This window comes from Puma concolor, chromosome D1 (genome assembly GCF_028749965.1).
Source record: "Puma concolor isolate L17-30 chromosome D1, mPumCon1.1.hap2, whole genome shotgun sequence".
NCBI lineage: Eukaryota > Metazoa > Chordata > Mammalia > Carnivora > Felidae > Puma > Puma concolor.
Window position 1 is genome coordinate 50,588,031 of NC_141676.1, and position 20,373 is coordinate 50,608,403.

A 20,373-nucleotide genomic window follows, 5' to 3' on the forward strand; every position below is an offset into this window, starting at 1 on the left:
GTGTATCAAATATTTTAGTAGTTTGTCTTCCACTCAGACTGGGTAAATAGGAGTAAGAAGGAAACCAACTATGACCAATTCTTTTCTTTTTTTGTGTGTAGTTTTATGGTTTTATTAATACAAATATCATGTGCACATAAGCCGTCTATTCATTTCCTTCATTGTGAAGCCTGGCATTAGGATTGGTGACTCTGATGGCCAGCTGGGTTGCTCTTTCCCACAACAGCTTTGCAATTCTTGGAGGAGACATTGTGAGTAACCTCTGCACAGTAAGATTAGTTGCACATCAGCAGCACTTCAGGCTCCTTGATGTTGTGGACTAGGAACTTCTGGAAGCCACTGGGAAGCATGTGCTTTGTTTTCTTATTGCTCCCATAACCAATGTTGGGCATCAAAATCTGGCCCTTGAATCTTCGGTACACCCTATTGTCTATATCTCTGGGTTTCTACCAGTTGCACTTAATTTTGACATATCATTCTGATTGGTTTTGGATGAACTTCTTGGTCCTCTTTTAACAATTTTGGGCTTCACAGAGGTCTGAGGGCAGTCATGATGCTGAATAGGAGATGGCTATCACCTCTGCAGGAAGTTCTAAGGAAAAGAACTATGACCAGTTCTTAGTTCCTATAGTTTGAATTTTCATTTATGTCTATAGTTGTATGTAGTGGTACCTGGATACCTAGTCAAAATTATTAACTTTTTCCTGTGTTCCCATGGTATCAACCTCTATTGAGCACTTAATTGTTCTTCCTTGTGTTAAAGTTACTTGATCACATATCTAGATTGGCATTTTTCAGTACCAACTTGGTCAAATTTGGGAACATGACCATTACTGGGTAGTGAAATCAATTTAGTGGAGTGGTGGTAGGGTGTTGTGACAAGAATATTTTTTAAATGGGAATAGAATAGATAAGAATAGCAAATACAGTATATTAGAAAAACTAAGAATATTTTTGTGAAATACATATTTCAGTATATATACATATATACACAAAAATTTATATATATGCCCATATATATGTACAAATACATTTATATATAGTAAATATAAATAAATATATATAATAAATGTATAAATGTATTTGTAATTGTGGATAAGGTAAAGCCCATTTGAGAAATACTTGACTGCACTGAAAAATTCTTATAAAAAGAGTGTGATTGATCTTTGCATTCTTCAGTTAATTTTATATTATAAGTACTCTCTAAATGCTCCTGGAATGATTATGGTATTTGTCTCAGTAGTCACTGTGTTAACAAAAAAAGACTTGTTTACGCAATCAGTTTCTGATTTGGCTTATGTGGATGTAGAGATTTTTTATCAGCGGTGCCTTTAAGTCTATCTACCACCCATTATTTAGTCTTCTTTAGTTAGATGGATTTGACAAGGGTATACACTATCTTTCCTCCTTTACCTTTACCTTTACCACAAGTTTCATCAAAGAATCTTTGCTGGGGCATAATGTGAGGAGTGTGGTCATGATTTAGATTCATTTCCCCTTCCATTATCCCACAACACATACTGAGTGCTTACAGTTTATTACTAATACTGTCCTCAGGCTAGTCACTTCATTTTTGAAGGATAGTTTTTACTGGATTTAGAAACATTGGTTGACAGGTTTTTTTTTTCTTTTAGAACTTTGAATGTGTCATCTCTCTTCCTTCTGATTTCATGATTTCTGATGAGAATTCAGCTGTTAATTGTACTGAACATTCCTTGAATGTAATAAATCACTCCTCTGTTACTGCTTTTAGATTCTCCTTGTCTTTTTCTTTTGATAGTTTGATTAATATGTGTTCAGGTGTGGATCTTTTTGAAGTTATCCTACTTAGAAATTTTTGAGCTTGTTGGATATGGTGATTAATGTTTTTTATTAAATTTGAATCAAATTATCAAATTTGGAAGTTCTTGGCCATTATTTCTTCAAATATTCTTTTTGCCCCTTTTTATTTCTCCTCTTTTTCTGAGACTCCCATTATTCATATATTGGTACTTTTGATGGTGTCTTCACAGATATAAAGGCTATGTTAATTTTTCTTCATTCTTTTTGTTTATTTTGTTCCGCAAACTAGATAATCTCTGTTAATTTATCTTCATTTCACTGTTTCTTTCTTCTGTCTGCTCATATCTGCTATTGAGCATCTATAATGAAATATTCATTTTAATTATTATACTTTTCAACGTCAGAATTATATTTAAACAAATAGTTTATGCATATTTATAGATAATTTCTGTTTGGTGTGATATCCTCAAACTTTAGTTCCTTAGGCATGGTTTCCTTCATTTCTTAGAACATATTTAAAATTGCTTATATAAAATCTTTGTCCAACATTCTGACCTCAAGGTCAGCCAGAGATGAATGCTTAGGAGCTTCTCAAATCTTTCCTGTGGATGGATGGTGCAGCCCTATGTGTATGTGTGGCCTCCTAGGTGCCCAAGAATATGTTGGAGCTTTTCAAGGCACCTATGGACATCGTAATTTTCAGCTTTGTCTCTTAAGCTTTTTGGTTAGATTTTTGGCTACTCTTGCACTAAGTATTAACCACTGCTTCAGGCAGCTATGAAGTTATAAACTTGATTGTAATTGTTTTCAGAAAATGCCCCCTGGAATAAGATGCTGTACAAGTTGAGCCCTGATTCAGGTCAAGTACAGACTAACTTCTAAGTGGGTCTCCCAGAGAACTATCACAAAGGTCAAGAAATGAGTATTCTTTGGGGATGAGAATTGGAAAGAACTCTAGCCACATCCTATCCACTCCCTTCCACTGCTCTCCCCAGCAACTACTAGGCTTTTTTTTTTTTTTGATGGTTATTGCAAAAATAGTGTGGGAGATGGGACTAAGGGAAGTGAAAATGTGACAAAGCTTCCTGTTCTTGCTGATAGACAACTATTTAAAAAAAAAAAAAAAGTGCTTCCTGGGCACCTGGGTGGCTCAGTCAGTTAAGCATCTGATTCTTGATTCTGGCTCAGGTCATGCTCTCACAGTTAATTAAATCAAGCCCTAAGTCAGGCTCACACTGGGTATGGAGCCTGCTTCAGATTCTGTGTCTCCTTCTTCTATACCTCCCCTGCTCTCTCTGTCTCTCAAAAAAAAAAAATCCTTCCTGTGTCACTGCAAGCCTTTGGTTAATTTCCATCTCTCTGAAAAGGTTTATTCTAATAATTTTTGTCAGCTTTTTCATTGCCTTTATGCAAGAACAATTTTGGAAGTCCCTAATCTGTCATTTTTGCCAACAATACCCCATAGCTTACTTTTTAAATATAATTTTTCAGTCCTCATTTCTCTTGAAATTTTGAGCCATTTGGCTTTTGACAAACCTTTCCATCATTAAATATCCTCCTTCCTGCCTCTATGGACAATTCTTTCCATTGATCAGTGGACTCTCTTCCTCAGATTATCCTTTAGGAGTTGATATTCCTGAAAGTCCTGTCATTGGCTCTCTCTTTTAAAAATTTTAATTCCAGGGGCGCCTGGGTGGCGCAGTTGGTTAAGCGTCCGACTTCAGCCAGGTCACGATCTCGCGGTCCGTGAGTTCGAGCCCCGCGTCGGGCTCTGGGCTGATGGCTCAGAGCCTGGAGCCTGTTTCCGATTCTGTGTCTCCCTCTCTCTCTGCCCCTCCCCCGTTCATGCTCTGTCTCTCTCTGTCCCAAAAATAAATAAAAAACGTTGAAAAAAATTTAAAAAAAATTTTAATTCCAGCATAATTAACATACGGTGTTATATTAGCTTCAGGTGTACAACATAGTGATTCAGCAGCTCCGTATTACTCAGTGCTCATCAAGATAAGCGTACTCTTAATCCTCTTCACTTATTTCACCTCCCACCTACATCCCCTCTGTTTGTTCTCTTTAGTTAGGAGTCTGTCTTCTTTCCCCTCTATTTGTATGTTTTGTTTCTTAAATTCCACATATGAGTGAAATCATATGGTATTTGTCTTTCTCTGACTGGCTTATTTTGCTTAGCATCATACTCTTCAGATCTGTCTATGTTGTTGCAGATGGTAAGATTTCATACTTTTTAATGGCTAAGTAATATTACATCATATATATATATATATATATATATACACACACACATATATATACCATATCTTTTCTTTTAAGTTTTTATTTAAATTTTAGTTAGTTAACATAGTGTAATACTCATTTTGGGTATACAGCATAGTGATTCAACACTTCCACACATCCCTTGATGCTCAGCACAAGTGCACTGCTTAATTCACATCACCTATTTAACCCATCCCACGCCCACATCCCTTCTGGTAACCCATCAGTTTGTTCTCCATAGTTAAGAGTCTGTTTCTTGGTTTGCCTCTGTCTCTTTTTTCCCCCTTTGCTCATTTATTTTGTTTCTTAGATTTTATTTATTTATTTATTTATTTTATTATTTTTTAAAAAATTTATTTGTAAGTAATCTCTGCACCAACATGGGGCTTGAATTCACAACCCCAAGATCAACAGTTGCGTGCTCTACTGACTGAGCCAGCCAACCACCCTTGTTTTGTTTCTTAAGCCACATATGAGTGAAATCATATGGTATTTGTCTTTCTCTGATTTATTTTGCATAGCATAATGCTTTCTAGCTCCTTCCATGTTGTTGCAAATGGAAAGATTGTATTCTTTTTTGTCACTGAGTTATATTCATATATATTTGAATATATAAGCTTTTTAAACTTTTGTTCAGTTTCTATAAGCCTTTTTAAATTAAAAATTTTTTAATGTTTATTTTGTTTTTGAGAGAAAAAGAGAGAGCGAGAGAGGGTGCTAGTGGGGGAGGGAAGAGAGAGGAAATACAGAGTCTGAAGCAGGCTCCAGGCTCCAAGCTGTCAGCACAGAGCCCGATGTGGGGCTCGAACCCGCGAACTGTGAAATCATGACCTGAGCCAAAGTCAGATGCTTAACTGACTAAACCACCTGGACACCCCAATAAGCCTTTTATAAAAATGTTTGTTTATTTTTGAGAGAGAGGGAAAGAGCAAGAGAGAGAGAGGCAGAGAGAGAGAGAGAAGTGGGGGGAGGGGCAGAGAGAGAGAGGAGGACAGAGGATCCAAAGCAGGCTCTGTGCTGACAGCAGAGTACCTGATGTGGCTCAAACAATCCATGAGATCATGACCTGAGCTGAAGTCAGGCATTTAACCAATGGAGCCACCCAGGTGCCCCTACTGCGTCTTCTTTTTCTAGTAGTGCATTGGATCATAGGGTAGTTCTATTTTTGACTTTTTAAGGAATCTCCATACTGTTTTCCAGAGTGGCTACACTAGTTTGCATTCCCACCAGCAGTGTAAGAGGGTCCCCTTTTCTCCATATCCTTGCCAACCCCTGTTGTTTCTTGTGTTGCTGATTTTAGCCATTCTGATTGGTGTGAGGTGATAGCTCATTGTAGTTTTGATTTGTATTTTCCTGATGATAAGTAATGTTGAGCATCTTTTCATGTGTCTGTTGGCCATCTGGATGTTTTTGGGAAAATGTCTATTCATGTCTTCTTCCATTTTTAATTGGATTATTTGGTATTTGGGTGTTGAGTATTATAAGTTCTTTATATATTTTGCATACTAACCCTTTATTGGATATGTCATTTGTAATATCAGTAGGTTGCCTTTAATTTTGTTGATTGTTTCCTTTGCTGTGCAGAAGCTTTTTGATGTAGTCCCAATAGTTTATTTTTGCCTTTGTTTTCCTTACCTTAGGAGATGTATCTAGAAAGGTGTTGTTATGGCCAGTGTCAGAGAAATTACTGTCTCTGTTCTCTTCTAGGATTTTTATGGCTTCAAGTCTCACATTTAGGTCCTCAATCTATCTTGATTGTATTTTTGTGTATGGTGTAAAAAACTGGTCCATTTTCATTCTTTTGCATGTAGCTGTCCAGTTTTCCCAACACCATTAGTTGAAGATACTGCCTTTTTCTCATTGCATATTCTTGCCTACTTTGTGGAAGATTAATTTACCATATAATTGTGGGTTTATTTTTGGGCTTTCTATTCTGTTCCATTGATCTATGTGTCTATTTTGTGCCAGCACCATATTGTTTTTATTACTATAGCTTTGCAATATAACTTGAAGTCTGGAATTATGATACCTCCAGTTTTGTTTTTCTCAATTTCTCTTTCTTCTGCTTCATTATTGATGTACAGAAATGTGGGGCACCAGGGTGACTCAGTTGAGCGTCTGATTTTTGCTCAGGTCATGATCTCATGGTTCATGAGTTTGTGCCCCACATCAGGCTTGCTACTGTCAGTGGGGAGCCTGCCTCAGATCCTCTGTCCCCCTCTCTCTCTAACCCTCCCCCGCTGGTACTCTCTCTCTCAAAAATAAATAAACATCAGAAATTCAATGGATTTCTGTACATGGATTTTGTATTCTTTGATCTTACTGAGTTCATTTATCAGTTGTAGTAGTTTTTTGGTCAACTCTTTAGGGTTTTCTATATATAGTATCATGTCATCTGCAAATAGTGAAAGTTTTATTGCTTCCTTACCAGTTTGGATGCCTTTTATTTCTTTTTGTTGTCTGATTGCAGTGGCTAGAACTTCCAGTACTCTGTTGAATGGAAGTGGTGAGAATGGATATTCTTGTCTTGTTCCTGATCTTAGGGGGAAAACTCTCATTGAGTATGATGTTAGCTGTGGGTTTTTCATGTAAGGCCTTTATTATATTGAGGTATGACCCTGCAAACCTACTTTGTTGAGGGTTTTTATCGTGAATGGATGTTGTACTTTGTCGGATGCTTTTTGTGCATCTGTTGAAATGATCATATGGTTTTTATCCTTTCTCTTATAGTTGTGATATATTACGTTGACTGATTTGTAAATATTGAACCACGCTTGCATCCTGGGAATAAATCCCACTTGATCATGGTGATTGATTTTTTTTAATGTATTATTGGATTCAGTTTGCTAATACTTTATTGAGGATTTTTGCATCTATGTTCATCAGAGATATTGTCCTATAGTTTTAGTGGTGTCTTTATCTGCTTTTGTTATCAAGGTAATGCTGGCATTATAGAATGCATTTTCACATTTTCCTTCCTGTTCTATTTTTCAGAAAAGTTGGAGAAGCCTAGGTATTAACTCTTCTTCAAATGTTTGATAGAATAACCTGTGAAAACTGTCAGGTCCTGGACTTTTGTTTGTTGGAAGTTTTTAAATTACTGATTTAATTTCATTGCTGGTGATCAGTCTGTTCAAATTTTCTATTTCTTTCAGCTTAAGTTTTGATACGTTATGTATCGCTAGGAATTTACCCATTTCTTTTAAGTTGTCTTATATGTTGGCATATAATTTAAAAATTTTTTTTTAATTTTTTTTTTTAATTTATTTTTGAGACAGAAAGAGACAGAACATGAGCAGGGGAGAGGCAGAGAGAAAAGGAGACACAGAATCTGAAGCAGGCTCCAGGTTCTAAGCTTTCAGCACAGAGCCTGATGTGGGGCTCAAACTCATGAACCGTGAGATCACGACCTGAGCCAAAGACTAAGCCACCCAGCTGCCCCTGGCATATAATTTTTTATAATACGCCCTTACAGTCGTTTGTGTTTCTGTGATGTTGGTTGTTATTTCTCCTCTTTCATATCTGATTTTATTTGAGTTCTCTCTCTCTCTCTCTCTAAGTTTATTTATTTATTTTGAGAGGGAGAGCAAGAGAGAGTGGGGGAGGGGCAGAGAGCCAGGGAGAGAGAATCCCAAGCAGGCTTCGTGCTGTCAACCCAGTCTGATGTGGGGCTCAAACTCACAAACTGTGAGATCATGACCTGAGCCAAAATCAAGAGTCAGATGCTTAACTGACAGAGCCACCCAGGTGCCACTCCCCACCTTTTTTTTTTTAAGTGTATTTATCTCTCTTTTTAAGGGATCTGGCTAGAGGTTGTTGATCTTTTGAAAGAACCAGCTCCTGGTTTCATTGTTCTGTTTATTGTTTTTTAGTTTCTGTATCATTTATTTCTGCTCTAAAATTTATTATTTTCTTCCTTATGCTGGTTTTGGGTTTTGTTTGTTTTTTTTCTAGCTCCTTTAGGTGTAAGTTTAGGTTGTTTATGTGAGATTTTTCTTTCTTCTTGAGGTATGCCTGTATTGTTGTAAACCTCCCTCTTAGAACTGATTTTGTTGCATCCCCAAATTTTGAACCATTGTGTTTTCATTTTCATTTGTCTCCATGTAATTTTTAATTTCTTTGTTTTCTTGGTTGACCCATTGATTATTTAGTAGCATGTTATTTAAACTCCATGTATTTGTGCTCTTTCCAGATTTTTTCTCGTGGTTGATTTCTAGTTTCATAGTGTTATGGTCAGAAAAGATACATGGTATGACTTAGGTCTTTCTGAATTTGTTGAGACTTGTTTTGTGGCATAATAGGTGATCTATTCTGAAGAACTTTCCATGTGTACTTGAAAATAATGTGTATTCTGCTGATTTAGGATGGAATGTTCTGAATATGTTTGTTAAATTCATTAAAAGCCACTGTTTCTTTGTTGATTTTCTGTTTGGAAGATCTGTTCATTGATGTAAGTGGGATGTCAAAGTCCCCTACTATTATTATATTACTATTGATTAGTTCCTTTATATTTGTTATTAACTATTTTATGTATTTGGGTGCGCCTTCTTTGTTCCTTGTTACAGTCTTTGTTTTAAAGTCTGTTTTGTTCGATATAAGTATTTCTACCCTGGCTTTCTTTTGACAGCTATTTGCATGAAAATGTTTCTCCATCCCCTCACTTTCAATCTATAGGTGTCTTTAGGTCTGAAATGAGTCTCTTTTAGATAGCAATATATAGGTCTTGTCTTTTAATCCATTTTGTCGCCTTACGTTTTTTGATTGGAACATTTAGACCATTTACATTTAAAGTAATTATTGATAGATATGTATTTCTAGCCATTTTGTTACTTGTTTTGTGGTTGTTTTTGTAGTTCTCTTATCTTGTTCTCTTCTCTCATGGTTTGCAGGCTTTCTTTAATGATATACTTGGATTTCTTTCTCTATTTTTTACATACCTATTATTGTTTTTTGATTTGTGGTTACCATTGGTTTGTAATATAACACCTTCTGCATATAGGAGTCTATATTAAGTTGATGGTTGCTTAAGTTTGAATGCCTTCTTACTTCTCTCCCCCCATGTTTTAGGTACGTGGTGTCATACTTCACATCCTTTTATTTTGTGAGTTCCTTGATTGATTTCTACAGATACACTTATTTTCACTGCTTTTGTGCTTCCTGCTTTTCTTATTCTTATTTATGGTCTTTCCTTCCCACTCAGAGAATCCCCTTTAATATTTCTTGTAGTTCTTTTAGTTTTTGTTTGTCTGGGAAACTCTATATCTCCTTCTGTTCTGAAGGATAGCCTTGCTGGATAGAGTATCTTGCCTGCAGATTTTTTCCTTTCAGCACTTTGAATATATCATGCCACTCCCTTCTGGCTTGCAACATTTCTGCTGAAAAAAATCTGATAGCCTTATGGGGTTTCCCTTGTATATAACTGTCTTTTCTCTTGATGCTTTAAAAATTTTTTCTTTATCAGTACTTTTTTCCATTTTAATCGCTATGTGTCTTGCTGTGGACCTCCTTGAGTTGATTTGGGCAAGGGGCTTATCTTTGTGCTTTCTGGTTCTAGATATCTGTTTCTTTCCCCAGATGAGGGAAGTTTTCATCTATTATGTCTTCACATGAATTTTCTGCCCCCTTTTGTCTCTCCTATTCTGGGATCCCTATAATACAAATGTTATTAGGCTTGATCGAATCACTGAGTTTCCTAAGTCTATTCTCATTTTGCATGATTTTTTTCCTCCTATCTGCTCAGCTTGATTACTTTCTATTACTCTGTCCTTCAGGTCACTGATTCATTCTTCTGCTTTCTCTAACTTGCTGTTTATTCCATCTAATGTATTTTTTATTTCATTTGTTGTGTTCTTCATTTCTGATTACTTCATTTTTATCTCTTTGTTAAGGGTCTCACTGATGTCCTCCACTCTTTTCTCAAGTTCAGTGAGTGTCTTTATGATCATCACTTAAAATTCTCTATCAGGCATATTACTTACATCTGTTTTGCTTAGGTCTTTTACTGTGGCTATGTCCTGTTCTTTCATTTGGGACATATTCCTCTGTCTCCTCATTTTGTCTTACTCTGTGTCTGTTTCTCCATGTTAGGAAAGTCAGCTATGTTTTCTGTTCTTGAAAGCAGTGGCTATATGAAGAAGAGGTCCTATAGTGCCCTTCAGTGCACCAGAATCTGGTACTTAAGGAATATTTTCTATGTGTGTTTTGTGCACCCTGCTGTTGTGTCCTGGCCACTTTCCTTCAGTCCAGTCATCTGTAGTGGCTCTGTTTGCCTGTTTTGGGCAGTATTTGGTCCTCAGCTGAGGTGGGGTGTGCAGTTTTAACAAGGTTTACCTTGATCTTCTGTGGGACCACTGTCTTCACTGGGACTGAGGTCCCCTAAGTGCACAAGTCAGGAGATGTGGTGTTGGCAAGTTTTGTGGTAGTATTATCAGGGAGGGTGTGCACAGAACCTGGACTGAAGCAAGAGTGACTGGAAAGGGTGGATCTTGGTATAAGCAAATTAGGTCATGAATGTCATGCTGCACTGGTTCCTGCAAATGATCACGTGTTTGTACTCGTAGGTGGGGGGGGGGGGAGATGGCACCTTCTGCTTTGTTCCTAGAGGGGTCTCCCTGTGAACCTGCCCTTCCAAGACTTGCTCTGAGATGAGTAAATAACTTTCCCTCATGAATGCCGCAGGCAGTTTTCAAACTGCAGCTTCAATGTTATGTCTCCATAGACTATTTGTTGTGCTGTCTCTTTAAGGATGGAGACTCAGCTTCCTATCACCCTTTGAGCTCTCTCAGAACCAAACCTGCTGATTTATTTTTAAAATTCCAGGCCATAAGTCCTGTTGGTTGTACAAATTCCTAAAATTTGGGCCCTGTTGCTTTCAAAGCCAAATGGTATGAGGATTCAAGGATTCCTCTTCCTTGTCTGGGCTCCAGTTTGGGACAGTTTGTTTCTCTCCTTTCTTCACACCCATGGCTCCTGCCTCCTGTAGGCAGCCATAGTCTTGTGTTAGCTCCCCACCATGTCTCCACCCTTCTTAACCTCTGTGATATGGCCTTTTCTGTACCTTTAGTTGTTGAGTTTGTTCTGACAGTCTTTGGGCCATTTTCTGGGTTATTTACACTGAGGTGTGTGTTAATCTAGTTGTATCTGGGGAACAAGATCAGCTTAGAGTCCTCTTTTTCTGCCATTCTGCCATCTTCCCAGTGTTTTCTGTCCTCAGGTCTCTTATGTTTTCATTCCATACATCCTTCTTGGGTGATTTCACCTACACCAATGATTTCAGTTGCCTCTGCTATGATGTAAGTCTTAAATCCAACTTTCTAACCTAGATTTCTCTTTATCTCTGGACTTACATATCCACAACCCTCTTAGGCATCTCCCTTTTAGTGCCCTAAAGGCAAAACTAACTTAGTGTATCCCAAACTGAACTGATTATCTTACTTCAAACCTATTCTTCCTCCTCCCCTTACTCTCTCAGTAATTTGGCCATCATCCACCTCAGTACTCAAGGTATTCTTGACTTTTCTCTTTCTCTCACCATGGTCATAGCCAATCATTTACCAAGTTTTATTACTCTATTTCCTATATATTTCCAGAATCTGACTATTTTCCCCATCCCTGATGCTGCTTTTCTGATTAAGGCCACATTTATGTCTTTGCTTGGACTATTCTAATACTCTCTTGTCTTTCCATCTCCAGTCTTGTCTCACTTTTTATACATTTTCTGTACTGAAAGAAGAATATGTGCTTCTACAAAGCACATTTCCTTTTGTCATTCTTTCACCCTGTAAACAATAGGTAGGAATATAGATACCATCCCTGCATCTAGGGAACTTGGGTATAGTGAGGGATACAGACAAATAAGTGCCAAGTACAATTCAGAGCATGATTCGGCAAGTATAGTGCACTAAAGAGGTTGGCAGACACTCAACTGAATTCGATTCAAGATATCAAGAAAATTGGAGAAGAGATGATGTATAAGCTGAGATGGGCAGTAAGAGTAGGAATTATAATGATGAAGGGAAGAATGAAAAAGAGTGTTCCAGGCTGAGAGTGCATGAAGGAAGATGTAAAGAAGGCATGGGATTGTAGGAAATGAAAGAAGTTCTGTAGGTTGGAAAACTTCATGTTGAGGAAGTAGTATGAGGTAAGACTGAAGAGATAAACCAGGGCCACATCCCATAGTCTCCTGTATGTCCTGTTAAGGACTCTGTGCTATTGGGGACCAGTGAAGTGATTTTTATTGGGAAGAAACATGATGCGGATTTGCATATTAGAAAGAACACCCTGACTATAATGAGGGGAATGTTTTCATTGAGAGGGCTGACTTGTTATCAGTGTAACTGGTTAGGAAGCTCTTGCATTAATCCAAGTAAGAGATGATATTGATGCGAACATTTGGAATGGAGAAAATCAGATGGATTTGAGAATTGTTTTGGAAGTAAAATGGACTTGTCATTGTTGGACATGGATATTGAGGGAGAAGAAAGAACTAAGGAAAATTCTGTATTATTCAGTTAATTAAGGTATCTATTTCAATAGTTATCTATTTAGAATGTAAAACTGTTTTGTATTTATGTAAGTATGTATGCACATTAGTGACAAGAAAGTGTATGGTGTTTGTAGATTTTTTTCAAATGATCTATATCTGATGTAGGTCTAAAGATCTAAACTCCCCTGAATTGACTTTACTATATACTTGGTAAAAGCTAGCAAATGTAGGCCTAATGCCTGGGTCAATTTATTTCTTTCTGTGAGCCTAGCTTCTCATTTCCTATTGGGATTCATGATTAAAATCATCTCATCTCTTCTAGTCAACATTTTTTTCTATCCTAAGCATAAAACTATAATGGTCGATTCCATCAGCTATATGGAATGTTTCTGCTGTGGAATTTGCACTACAAAGCAATTAAAAACTTTTGTTTGTAGTGTAGGAGAAGATCTCACTAGGGTAAAAGGTTTTGCTGATTTTAGGTTCAGTTTTATTTAGTCACTCTTTATCAAATGAATGTATGACTACAGGACTAAATTTGCTATCTGATTAAAAAGCATACTGTGAAATATAGTGTTCTTTGAATTTGAAGATCTCTTTAAAAGTTTGTCATTTCATCAGTAAGACATGAAAAGAGAATCATTACTTATTTGTGCAGAAGAGGTTTGGAAACTCATATATTTGGACTTTCATATTCTTTTGCAAGGACTGTGCAAAAATAATGATCTTACAATCATTATTCCCTGAATTATTTCTAGTATTTGTTAAATTAATGTGTGGTTGTATATAGTATTGTTAAACAAAAGAGGCTTTATTTTTATTTTATGAAACAACAAAATTTTTCATATTATTCTTTAAATGTTATAGAGGGCATTTTAAATCTTTACCATAAAAAAATTCTTTTTAATTGAAAAGAAAAATTTTTTCTCCCCCAAAAAGAAATCCTCTCTGTTCTCAGTTGCTTTTAAAAATCTTGAAACTGTCAGTGAAATTGTGTAATCTAGTAATAACATGCCTAAGGCTTATTGCCTTTTCTTGGGTAACAGTATCAGCAAATGATGTGCTCTATCGATTTTAATCACATTGTTTTTACAGTTCCATTGCAAGATTTTGAAAACTCACCAAGTAAATAAATCTGTGGATGCAGACGCCTCCTTTCTCTGAAAATCTAACCATTTACATATTATTCCTTTTTGATCACTTGTTAAGATGTTGTATAAACTAATGATATTTTGAAGGAATATTTGGCCTTTGTTAGTCTAAAACATTTTGCTTGATATATCAGCATTATATACTTAAAATATATATATAGAAAGGTGATATTTGAGTCCCTGTAGCATTCAAAATTTAACATATAACAAGTTGCTTATGGGCTACTCTAGCAAGCCATTCCCTCAACAGTTCAGTTGCATACATCTAGAGCAAGCTCGCATAATTGTATTCTAAGTTAGCTATGAGTTAATTAGATGGCAATTTGTATCTTGAAACCCATGTAGAACAATATTTGGAACATTAGATTGAGAGGTTATTCCTGACTGATAAAATAATTTTCTGATGTTACTATCCATTAGATTTTGACAGAGTTTCATAATAATAACAATAACTTCCATTTATTAAGAGCTTACATTGTATCAGTACTTTACATACATCTTATCCTATCCTTATAACAATTCTGTCATGTAGGTAGATAGACATCATCTATGTATATACTTTGCCTATGAGGAATCTGAGACCAGATAGGTTAAGTCACTGGTGAGTAGTTTGGACTTTGGTCTTACAGTAAAGCTTGGGTTCTTTCTGATTACCAAGGGCAAACACATTTCATCTGCAATTTTCTGTACATGTAAAATGGAATCATTCGGAGAAGACTTGTGAGGTTTTAATGCTCATAAATTGTTTAGGAATCTGGGGTCTTTAGACCCTAAATGGTAGAATACTGGTATTCAATTTCTTGGGACTGATAAAGCTTTGTTTGTAATAGTGCTACATTTGGAGTAGGGATGTGTGTGTGTGTGTGTGTGTGTGTGTGTGTGTGTGTATAAAATAAATAACTTAATATTTTATGTGGAATTATAGTGGGAAGTTTTCTTTGAAATTTTTTTGTTATTTTGGAGCTAATTAGAACTATGCCATTTACATTGCAACATTTACTCTAGTGAATTTGTCACTAAATTGTAATTTTTTCATATGGTAGTAGATTTTGATTGATTATACTGGCTGGAGCCTATTCTTCATACTTTTGAGCTTTATAGTTTATGTCTTCAGCATCCACTGATGCTCTGTGTCCCCTCCACTGCCGAGCCTCCTATGCTTGCCGGAGGAGGTAGTGTTGGCATTTTGGTGGCCACTCTCTATTCACTCCAAATCTGTGGTTGGTTATTGTCAGGGTTGGAAGTGCTCACCTAACATGATTCCACTGCAGCAGTGGTATCTTTTCTCTTTCTTTTTGGTTTTCTCAGAATGAGAACCTTGTGTCCCACCCTACCCCATCTGTCTTTTGTGCCTGGTGGAGCCACTATTCTTCACTGAAAACACTCTTGTTTAACCTTGATCTTTTATGGAAGTGCTTCTCTCTTCTTGTCTTAACCAAACCTGGCTTGCTCACTCCTATTGTTCTTGCCTTCAAATGGAAATCACCTTTTTCTACTCCTCACCTTTTCTATGTTTTCTACTCCTCTGGAACCATAGGCTCTGGGCCCTTGCCTGTACTGGTGTCTCTGCCTGGAGAGCCTTTCCTTGACTTGTTCACCAACTGAACTCCAATTCATTCTTTAAGACTTAGTTTGACTATCACCTGTCCCATGAAACCCTTAGCAAGTCAGTAATAATGATTTTTAAAGCAGTAATATCTACCAGGCAAAGTACTGGACATTTTATAAGTGTTATCTAGTTAGTCCTCACAACAGTCATATAAAATAGTTAACTACCATTATTTCCACTTTACATATGGAGGAACTGAGCTAGTAAGTGTGGAAGTAGAGTTTGAATTCTGGTCTCTCTCATTCTAAAAATTTTTTGTTTCCTAGTAGATTATCTTATTTCCTTGATTGCTCCCCCTTTTGTATCACTTCTGTACTTTGTACGTACCTATTATTATCTTTATCATAATCATTATTAGGCCCATGTCTTGATAATGTCTCATCCCCAACACCCACGACTATCCTTGGTATATAACAAGTCTTAAAAAAATATTTGTTGGATATGTAAGTATACTGTTAGATGACTAGATTCTCAGTTGACCTGTTCTCCTATTTGGACCTCTGGTGCTCTTTGCTTATTGCCCTCTGGACACTCTTTTTGGCCAGATTTACAGAACCCTGGCAATTAAGTGCCTTTTAGGTCTTATTTCCCCCAAATTTTCCTATCTTGCTGAAATTAACAGCCATGACACATTGATTCCTGAGATATGACATTCTAAATGCTTTTATCTGGCTATGAATCTGGAGTTTATGTACTACAGATAAGTGGCATATCACTAGGAGTGAAGAAAAACAGATTTCCAGAAAATAAGGAACCTTAATTGAGGTCACTTGGCTAGGGATCCTGAGAAGGTTAAGTTTCTAGCAGAAACTCTTTGAGTTTGACAATATGGTTCATTCCCCCAAATAAGTGCGTATGTGTTTATATCCTTTCAGACTCCTGAAAACCATAGTCTTGAGTAGAAAATACATATGAGGGTACAATAATAACCTGTTGTCTGATAGGGAATCTTTCAGAAGTGGGTGGAAATTTAGAAGATTGGGGTCAAGCCTGGTGTCAGGGCCTGGCTCTAGAAAGAGAGCTTCAAGATAGAGTGAGGAGGGGCGCCTGGGTGGCGCAGTCGGTTAAGCGTCCGACTTCAGCCAGGTCACGATCTCGCGGTCCGTGAGTTCGAGCCCCGCGTCGGGCTCTGGGCTGATGGCTCAGAGCCTGGAGCCTGTTTCCGATTCTGTGTCTCCCTCTCTCTCTGCCCCTCTCCCGTTCATGCTCTGTCTCTCTCTGTCCCAAAAATAAATAAACGTTGAAAAAAAAAAATTAAAAAAAAAAAAAAAGATAGAGTGAGGATTTGGTTGTAGTGCATTTTTTTTTTTTTGGCCAGGAGACTTCCATAAGGATTTTCTGATTTTGTTTACATGACAGACCACTGGCTCTCTTACACTACTTGACTACATTGGATTTTCTATTTGTAAGCTCTAAGACATTGTTTCCAGCAATTAGTAAATGACTTGCAATCAATAATCCTTATTTAAAGGAGACCTTCTACTGGACACAAGATGACAAGGTGAATAGAACATAGTTCCTGCCCTGGAGGGGGGTACACAGTTATGAGAAGTAGTCTTTGTTGTTGTTTTCTGTCATTAAATTATTTCTGTAGATACTTAAAAATAAGGATCATGGAATCTGTTGTTGGTGTTTTGTTGTAGACTGTTCGGAGTTGCTGAGTTTGCAGAGATTTGGCCACAGGAGGAAAGGTGCCCGGATATATCTAAATTGTGCTTCCAATATTTGAACATGATCTTGAGAGTCAGAATGCCTTTTCTAATATGGTATGAAACATCGGGGTTGGAACATTATATCACACATTTTCTTAGCTAACTAAATAGTTTCATGGAAAGTTGCTGGCTTTGTAAAGTTCCTCTCTTTTAATACTTCTGGGAATGTTTGGCATACAGGAAAGGCACTCTGACCACACAATTTTATATTAATATATTTTATTAGTGCAAAATTATTAATCAGTACTTGATAAACAAAGCTAGCAAACCTTTCAACTTTACCATCAAATTCTTAATGTTATTGATCCATTGCTAATTGGATTAAGATTGCTGAATACATATTTACTTTTTTTTTGAAGCTCTACTGTCTTAGAAAATTTCAATTATATAATACAATGTTATCAACTATAGTCATCATATTATACATTAGATTCTCAGAACTTATTCATCTTCTCACTGAAAGTTTGTATCCAATATGTAAGGTGATGGATGTGTTTATTAACTTGATGGGAGAATCCTTTCACAATGTATAGATATATCAAATTATCCCATTGTGTACTTTAATTGTCTTATAATTTTATTTGTTATTTGTACCACAGTAAAGCTAGGAAAAAAAACATTCCTGAGTACAAAGAACACTATTTTTCCTTTAAACATCCTTGATAGAGCACAGCTGAGTGTTCATGCCACGATTCTCAGTGTTCTACTTCTCTTCTAGAATTTATTAGCAATGTTGTATTTTTTGGCTGCCTTAGCTACATTTGGGCCCATTTGCTTGCTCTTCACCTGTTATTCTCTGATTTTGTGAGTGGGAATGAAGTGTTATTTCCTTTTTCTTACAGTACCTTTTCTTCTGTACTTAACTTAGCCTTTTCTTTTGTAGCCAGGGCCACTACTCCTTAGCACATCCAGCTTTCCAGCTCATCCCCTTCCTCTTCATTATCACCCTTCCCCCATGGTAAATTCTTACAATGCTGTTCTATTACAGGTGAAATTCAGATTGGCTGAGGTGAATTTGAGGGCTGTAACTAGTTTGGCCCGGTCTGTGGTAGGAAAACAGAAACCCCATTATAATACTGAACCTCCATAATGGAGGTGAGGTTAGCTACCACTTTGGTTCCTTTAAATGTCTGCTTCACCAAAGATAAATGAGAAGTAGGGGGACCCTGCGCTTTCCTTGTTCCCTCACACACAGCTGTATTGAAATCAGATCACTTGGAACACCCAGGAAATTGTTCTGTGGAGTGGCAGAAGGATCTCCAAGGTTGGAGGAAGAAAGTGTGGCAGGTGCACGGTGCGTGGAAGTGAATTGGGGGAGAGAAAAATGGAGGTACTGTGGAGGGGAGGGAACTCTTTCAATGGAGAAACAAAAGGGAGAGAAAGAGAAAGGGGATACTGAGTTCAGTATCGGGTTCACATAAGAGACAAATCTCCCTAGACCATGGACTGGGGAGCAAGAAGTACTGAGTGATGCAGGTTTTTGTTTTTTCTTTTTTGGGTTTTTTTTTTTTTTTTTTTTTTTGTGAACAATGTATGGAGCTAAAACTGGGAGGTTTGGAAGTGTGCAACTTTTCTCCAGAGCAGAGCAGTGGAGTGTACTCCTGGGGAGAAGGAGGGAGCTGCCCCTGGAGTGCATAGCGTGGTGTAGGACTCTCCAGGGTGCATTGGAAGAGAACATTCCCCTTGCTGGAATACATTTGGAAGAGGGTATATTGCCTCTCCAAGGACAAAAGCCCCTGTAGGTGCCAGCAAGAGGCTTTTCATCAGCAGGAGACAGAGGCACACCCAGAGGGAATATAACATTTGCTGCTTTTAGTGGTATTACACCATAGATTCTGAGCGCTGCACAGGTGTGGTTCTTTTTTCTGGGACAAAGGACATCAGCACAGTGTGGAGAGGCTCTGCTCTGAAGGAGGGGGATGGCTCCACATGATGCCTGGTCCTTTAAGACTTCCAGTTTTGAAGCCCAGCCTTGTGCCCCCCCCCAAAAAAAAATGCAGGAGAGTTGTGGTGCAGGGCAAGCTGACCGCCCTCACTCTTCTGTGAGGGCTACCTGAACAGTGAGGGGGTGTGAGATCTCCTCGACATGGGAGATTGGGGTGGCACCATTTTTCCCAATACCAATACTGTGGGACTTCAGAGAGCAGCACAGTGGCCCCCAGTGGAGGTGGGACCAGTTTATGCCAAATTCTGCACCCCACCCCTGGCTCCCCAGTGCCTGGCAACAGCTTATTTGCTGGGGCGAGACTGACTCTGGGCTGTCATAGAAGGCCTCTCCTCCAAAAGACCAGCACAGCCAGCAGCCCCATGCACCAAGTTCACTGAAAATCAAGTGCTTCAAAACAATACCCGCAGTTCTGAGTGGAACCAGGACCAGAGTTACTTTTTTTTCTTTCTTCATTTCTTTTGGAATTAGGCTCATAATTTCTTTTTGTTTGTTTGTTTGTTTCATTTCCTTCTCTCTCTCTCTCTCTCTCTCTCTTTTGGATCAGGCTTCAATTTTTCTTTCTTTTCTTTTTTTTCCTTTCTTTTTCTTTGGAATCAGCCTTATAGTTTTTTGATTCTCTATTTGTTTTTTTTTTTTCATTCCCTTTCCTTTTTTCTTTTGGGATCAGGCTTTTCCCCTCTTTTTTTTCCCAGACTTATTCTAGCAAACAAATCAAAGCACACCTAGTTAAAGATCCAAACACTTCCCACTGCAAGCAAGGAAGAGCTCTGCAGAGGACTGACCAGGGGGAAAGAGTAACAAAAACACAACAGTGAGTGCACACAGCATGTACCAGAAGCACTTTCTGAAGTTTCAGGCCCTGGACAGTGTATGACCCCTTTTTAATATAGTAGTACTCTCAGGTGCAGGAAATATAACAAGCTTTTAAAACACGCAAAAGACAGAAACTTAGCCAAAATGACAAGACAGAGAAATTCTCCCCAAAATAAAGGTAAAGAAGAAATCACAGCAAGGGACTTGCTCAAAATAGAAAAAAGCAATATATCTAAACAGGAATTTAGAACAACACTCATACTAGCTTGAAAAAGCACAGGAGACACCAGAGAAACCCTTGCTGCAGATACCAAAGACCTAAAACCTAGTCAGACTGAAATAAAAAATGATATAACTGAGATGCAAAACTGACTGGATAGAGTCACAATGAGGAACGAAGAAGCAGAGGAGAGAATAGGTGATATAGAAGATAAAATTACGGAAAATAATGAAGCTGAAAACAAGAGGGAAAGGAAACTATTAGATCACTAGGGGAGACTTAAGGAACTTAGTGATTCATAAAATGAAATAATATGCATATCATAGGAGTCTTAGAAGAAGAAGTGTGAGGAAAAAGGGGTAGAAGGTTTATTTGTACAAATTATAGC

At 37.5% G+C, this 20,373-nt stretch overlaps 1 protein-coding gene and 1 pseudogene across 4 annotated transcripts in view; one reads left to right on the forward strand and one right to left on the reverse strand.

The window, feature by feature from the left end:
• The window catches only part of STK33 (serine/threonine kinase 33), a 169,238-nt gene that overhangs the window by 67,359 nt on the left and 81,506 nt on the right, over window positions 1–20,373 (forward strand). The gene's annotated exons all lie outside the window — the stretch shown is intronic.
• LOC112865927 (large ribosomal subunit protein eL32 pseudogene) lies at window positions 146–552 on the reverse strand (annotated as a pseudogene).